Raw genomic sequence first — 6061 nt, 5'->3', positions numbered from 1 at the left:
CCCAACGCGTGGCCTGGCATCTCAGGTCCATTCCTCGCCCCACACATTAAAGCGGGACCTTTTTAGTGCGTTACGTAAAATATTTTTTCGTGGCTAAGCTTCCAATGGCTTGTAGTGGCAGTTCTCTAACTATATATATTGATTGATGATTAAGAAAAACTCTCACTTGCTTCAAAATTTAACAGAGATATTGATGTCCCAATCCACATAGGTAGCTTTATAGTGTGGTTGTAGCATGTTACGTGAAAGTCACCTCATCCGTCCCTGAATCCAAGCCTGGATTTAGAAAGACTCTACTTTTGAGATTTAATTCTTTGACTTAAAAGGGCACCTTTGAATAGTAAAACAGAGCAAACACATTTAGAGGTTCTTTTTTCACAAAAAAAGTGGGTTTTTTCAAGATGTTTAGAGTGCACTCCATTGTCCTACTTTTGTAAAAATTATAAACCTAGGAAAATAAACTTATTTTGGATTTAAAAAAAAAAAAAAGAACATGCCTCTGCTTTTCAGGACAGGATGATTTAAAAGAAGAAAATTATTTTTGATGGAGGAAAAATTATTCTATTTAGTTCTTATTATTTTTATCAGTTAAGCAGTAATTCTTACTAGTTCTTAGTAGCTTCGAAGGTAACCCCATGATCACCGGGTCTGACCTGTGTAACTTGGAGTCCTACAACAAAACCTACCTCAAGTATGTGCTGTAGAAGTGTTAGAGCTTTCCTTCCAGAGATATGACTGCTGTAGAGCTAAAGCTTATTTATAAATTGCTGCAATGATTAAAACATGTTTAAAATGTGTGCCCACTTTCTGGCTTGAATTTTCTAATCAATGGATTTTTCTTAAAGCCTCATTTCTTAAAATAGAGAGCATTTTATGACACCACTGGACATCTTGCCCTGTGTATATACAGACAGTACCAAACCACCCTGAACTTCTTCAGTAAACTTAGTATCTCAGGTCTTTTTCAGTTTCCAATTTCCAATGGTTTTCCAAACTTAATTTGTTCTTGTGGCATGTCTACCCATCCCCAGTTTTTCAGCATTCTTTTTCTGTACTGGAACAAGTTACAGTATCCCAAGGATATTCTCTTTGGTATATGCGTATCACCTCACTACTGTTACTCAGTATAACCTTGTTTATATATCCAAGGATTTTATTAGCCTTTTTGGTCCCGGTGTAATCCTAGGAGGTCATATTTAGTTGGCTGTCTTCTGCTGCGATCCTAAATCCTTTGCATAGCCATTGGTTTTCACAATGCAGTTCTCCAGACAGCAAGCGCGGCCTACATTTCTTGGCTTGAATCCAAAAAAACACTTAAACCCAGGCATATATTCCAAGCTAGAGATGGTGTTTCTCTTGGTTCTCCAGCCATAGGGACTTAGAATTCTGTCGTCCAGGATCTCTTCAGCGTCCAGGTTGCTTGGTCTGACCTGCTAGGCTACTTGGCGTCAGGAAATCTTGTGCAGAACACTGTCTGGTGGTGCAGATTACCTGCTCACTAGGTGTGCAACAAGCTTGAAATGCCTCAAGTACGCGGAACGTACTGCAGGCTGCTACAGGTTATGTATTGCAAGCTGCCATGGGTTATGTGCTCTGGGGTTGCTTTGTGTATGTCCATCCATGTGTGTCTAGTGCAGCGAGCCGTGGCAGACGCAGCGCACACACATAGGCACTAGCGTCTCCCTTGGAAAGCTGGGCATCAACGTGGATGTCCTGGCAAATCTTATACTGCACATATCTCTACTCGCCTCATTAATGGCCTAAAAGGGGCAAAGTGCTTTGCTGGTCTGAGGCATTTATTTGTCAATATCTGAGGTTGCTTTTGGCTACATGGCTTGTATTGTTTGTATGCAATTTACCTCCGCCTTGCCGCAAAATATGGAGATTTTAGTTCCAACCTGATAAATAACTGTGTCAGCAGAATAATTGAATCATGTATTCCTAACCTAAATATTATTTATTTATTTGATAACTCTCTGTGTTTGTTTTTTACTTTTTTAAAATTATTTGAGCTTTTTAATTCAGGAAAGTGCCCTTGAATTTATGAAGCCCTTAAGCATATGCTTAACTTCAGCCTTGTGCGTATAACCAAGCATGTGTTGTTGAGGTGTCCTGAATCTAGGACTTAATTTCTAGTAGACTTATTTATGTGAACAGAAAGGCATATTTTAAGAAGAGAAAGAAGCGATAAGTCATCGGCTAGTTCCAAAAACCCTCAGCTAATTTGCATGAGAAAGCTGAGAAAGCTCTCAGTATTGTTATATGAGAGGTGGCATAGACCCATACATTTATCTAGCGTAACGCTCTTTATCCTCAAAACTTTGTAAAGTTTTATTCTCCCATTGTCTGTCACAAAATCCCCTAAAGCTACAGATACGTCTGTCTTTGTCCCAGAAAATTCCTTTGAAGCTTGAATTGAGCTTAAGCACGTATAGAATTGCATTTTTGTCCTCACTTGAAAAATGCCCATCCCGTGGGTTCAAGGCACTACAGAGGAAAAGCAACATGTATTCCTGCAGAGGCAATGCCAGCAAACTAATCAGAGACATTCCCGCACTGCATCTTTCCAAGCAGAGCACGTGGATTAAGTGATTCATTTTCCCTCCCCCAGGGGTTTGGAATACCATCCCTTAGTTCCAGGAGGGAGCAGAACCAGACCGCTTGAGCATCTCCCCTGATTTCTTTCTGCTCCCAAACCATCTGCTTCTCTGTGGTAATAGTCTTCTGCTGTTCGTTAGCCTAGTTAATCCTCTAGCATAAGCTGTAGTAATTTATGCCGGAGGTTTGGGTTTCACATGGTACTAATGGTATCTAATGAACTGTGGCTACAGAAACATCTGTTCTATACAACAGTTAATTTTTTATTTATTTATTTTTTTAGTCCTGGTGATTAGATATATACAAAAAATAGTTAGGAGCTCTTTAGGCTGCAGAGATTAGAACTCAAAACTTGAGTACTGAAATAGGCCAGATTTAATATTACCCATGCAACCTTAATTTAGCTCCCGCTTGTTCATGCAGTGTTGGATATTGATGCATGTTATTATTCGATGCATTTTCACAGATTACTTGCCAAATGAAAAAGGGGATGAAGGGAGGTTGAATGGGACACCTGTAAGACTGTGGTATCCTCATTTGAGCGCGCAACTAGAAGTTAGAGAAGATCTCTTTATTTCATTTTGTCTGTAATATTTATGATACAATTGAGCAATATGGCAGAAGAATCTATGCAAGAATTCATTTACAAGTAAGAAAACTGCAAAAGTTGAAAATAAGCTATTAATATTAATGAAAGCTATGTTCCAGAATAACGTGACTGAGAAATGGGATATGCTAAAAACAAACAGTAATATACCATTTGTACTTAACGAGGAAAGTAAGGAAAGTGCTACTTAATTATAGTGTTGCAGAGTTAATAATGCAGTAGAAATCTTAGCTCTTTCTAATTTGAGTGCTTAATTTCTCAGTCTTAATGTCTCTGTAATGCAGTTTCCAGATTTAATTTCCTTATATTTATTTGTTTTTAGCAACTCAGGAGGCAAATAAGAGAAACACATTGTGAAACCCCTGTAATGAGATCTTAGTGCTACTAACATGCCTTACATTTTCTATAAAGTTTCTGATTGCATTTAGTGTCACCTCAGCAGCACTAAATCATTTCAACAATGTACTCTTACCTTCAGTGTCATTAAAGTTCTCCAAGTTTAGGAAATGCGTTTCAAAAAACAGAACAAAACCCCTCATGTTCCTGTATGAAAATGTCACCTTATAACATCCATAGCTTTAAAAATAAAACCCAGATTTTCTTCAGGCATGAACCCCTTTATCCTTTCCCTGTGGGACTCTAAAGGAACTATTTAAACTCATGTGATTGTGCAGTTAAAGGCTGGGCTGACTCAGCAAAGGGTTTAACTACGTGTTTAAAGTCTATTGCGATCAATAGAATTTGAGCATGTGCTTAAATAATATGTTGAAAAGGGATGGATTTACACACGTGTTTTAAAGCTAAGCATGTACCTAAGAAGGCCCATAATATGTCGAAACAAGTTGGAAGAATTCAGGCTGTAAAAGCCCTACCTTTGGCGTGGCTGACTTCATAAGTAAAATATTTTGATATAATTTTTATATATAATCTAAAATATAAAGCACAATGATGTAGTTATTATGGTCTGTGAATTAGCTAACACAGGATAGTTTATGTGTCTGTCCACTTAAAATACATGTGCCAAAATTAAGAACGCTTGCAGCTAAATATCTGAATGTACATTTTTTGCTCTTGAAAATAGTTTGCTTTTATTTAGTTACTGAAGTATTTGAAGTCAGTTAGAGCTGGGAATGCTATCTTTAAAAATGCAGCTGCACATATAAGAAGTTATAAACATGTATGGGTACCTAATACCATGATCCCACAGTCCAGCATTTTCCGTGTTCTGACCTGTTTTTAACTTATTCCTCCAGTGTTTCCCTGTAATACGAGACTTGATTATTTTGAGGCGCTGAGGCCACGTTCTGTTTGGCTCAAAGGCATAAGCAATTCTACTTTTTTATTTACTTCTGTCTATAAAAAGTTTTTTCTTGCATTGGAGATTTCTGTTTCTCCTGGTGATGTCTCTTGCGCTCGTGTTAAAGATCTTCTGCCCTGCGCTATCAAAGTGCCGCGCATTTCCCACGAAACATTTGGGTATTTTTATTTTCAAGGGAAGAATGTTCACAATACCAAATTGTCAGCTCTCAGTACGATGGTATGTGTGATGTTCATCCCCTGTCTCGCACCTGTAACACCCTACCTGTCACTGTGCTGACACTGCCCATGTCCATGCCCCTGTGCAGAGCTGGGTGCATGCTGTCTGCAGAGCTTTGCCGCTGCCTCAGGAGGAGTGCTCCTGGGGAAAACTGGGGATAGGGAAGAGAGAGGGCAAGGAGACAGGACTGTCGAGCAGCGATAAGTGCTAACTTGAGGATCCTGTAGGGAACCCCCCTTGTCAGCTGCTGCAGTCTCCATCTGTCCATGGGACAGATCCTGACTCTCAGCAGGACCAGGTCATTTGGCTCATGGAGGAAGCAAAGGTTTTTGATGATGGAGGAGACTTGAGCCGTGGACCTCCCAGGTGCCATCACCACAAACACCACAGGAGGGTCACAGTACTTTGTTATTGTGAAATTTTTTTTGGTAACACAATTGTGAGAAGTTAAAAAAAATAATACTACCCTTGGCTACAATCTGTTGTTTTAGTTGAAGAGCAGACAGATGATCCGTTGCCAAAAGGCAGAACTGAGCCTCAAGTACTGGGTAGATTCTTGAGTCTTCCCTAGCAAAAGTTGCTGGAGGTAGTTGAGAATTCGGTGGATTTCTGGAAAGCTCTGAGACAACCTCTGTATAGGCTTCTTGATTACAGTGAGGAATCACATCCCTGTGGCCATTGTTGCTCCCCTAGAGCAGGGACATGGAAGTGGACTCGTAATTTTGGTAGGTGGGTGGTCAAGCTGCTCTATCATATACGTAGGTAGTGACAGGCTTTGGTCACCTGTGTAACAAGTGCGACAAGGCTGAGCAGGACCCGGAGTACCATCTGTAACAGTGAAGTGATGCTTATCTACATGTAGGTAATATTAATCAGCAAACAAGATACACAACTTTTGAAATACCAGTATGAAAAATAAACTTCACATAGCACGCCTGAAACCTGCCAAGATGCAGAGGAGCGTGGTGCTCTTGTCTGATACGCTGTCAAACGCTGCTCTTCTCAAACCACATCATCTTGTACGACTGAGAAAGATGCCGCGCAAATTGCCTAATGCTTCTAAAAATAAGCGTGAGCTGCTCAGCCCCTCTCCAAATTTTATCAAGTCAACCGAACAGCGCATAGTCGGTAAGCGTGTCTAACACGCTGTGCCACAACTGGTGACTTACTATAAGGATTATATCAAGCGTGCTAAATAGGGAAAGGCTGCTTATAGCTGCTCGCACAAAACCCGGTCCCTCATTAACATCTGCCCCCACCTCCTGCTTCCCCCCACCCTCCCCCCCACCCTCCCTGAGCCCCGTGTTAGCTTCAGAAAT

This window comes from Charadrius vociferus, unplaced genomic scaffold (genome assembly GCF_000708025.1).
Source record: "Charadrius vociferus isolate BGI_N301 unplaced genomic scaffold, ASM70802v2 scaffold262, whole genome shotgun sequence".
Taxonomy (NCBI): domain Eukaryota; kingdom Metazoa; phylum Chordata; class Aves; order Charadriiformes; family Charadriidae; genus Charadrius; species Charadrius vociferus.
Note: the sequence above shows the minus strand (reverse complement) of the source record.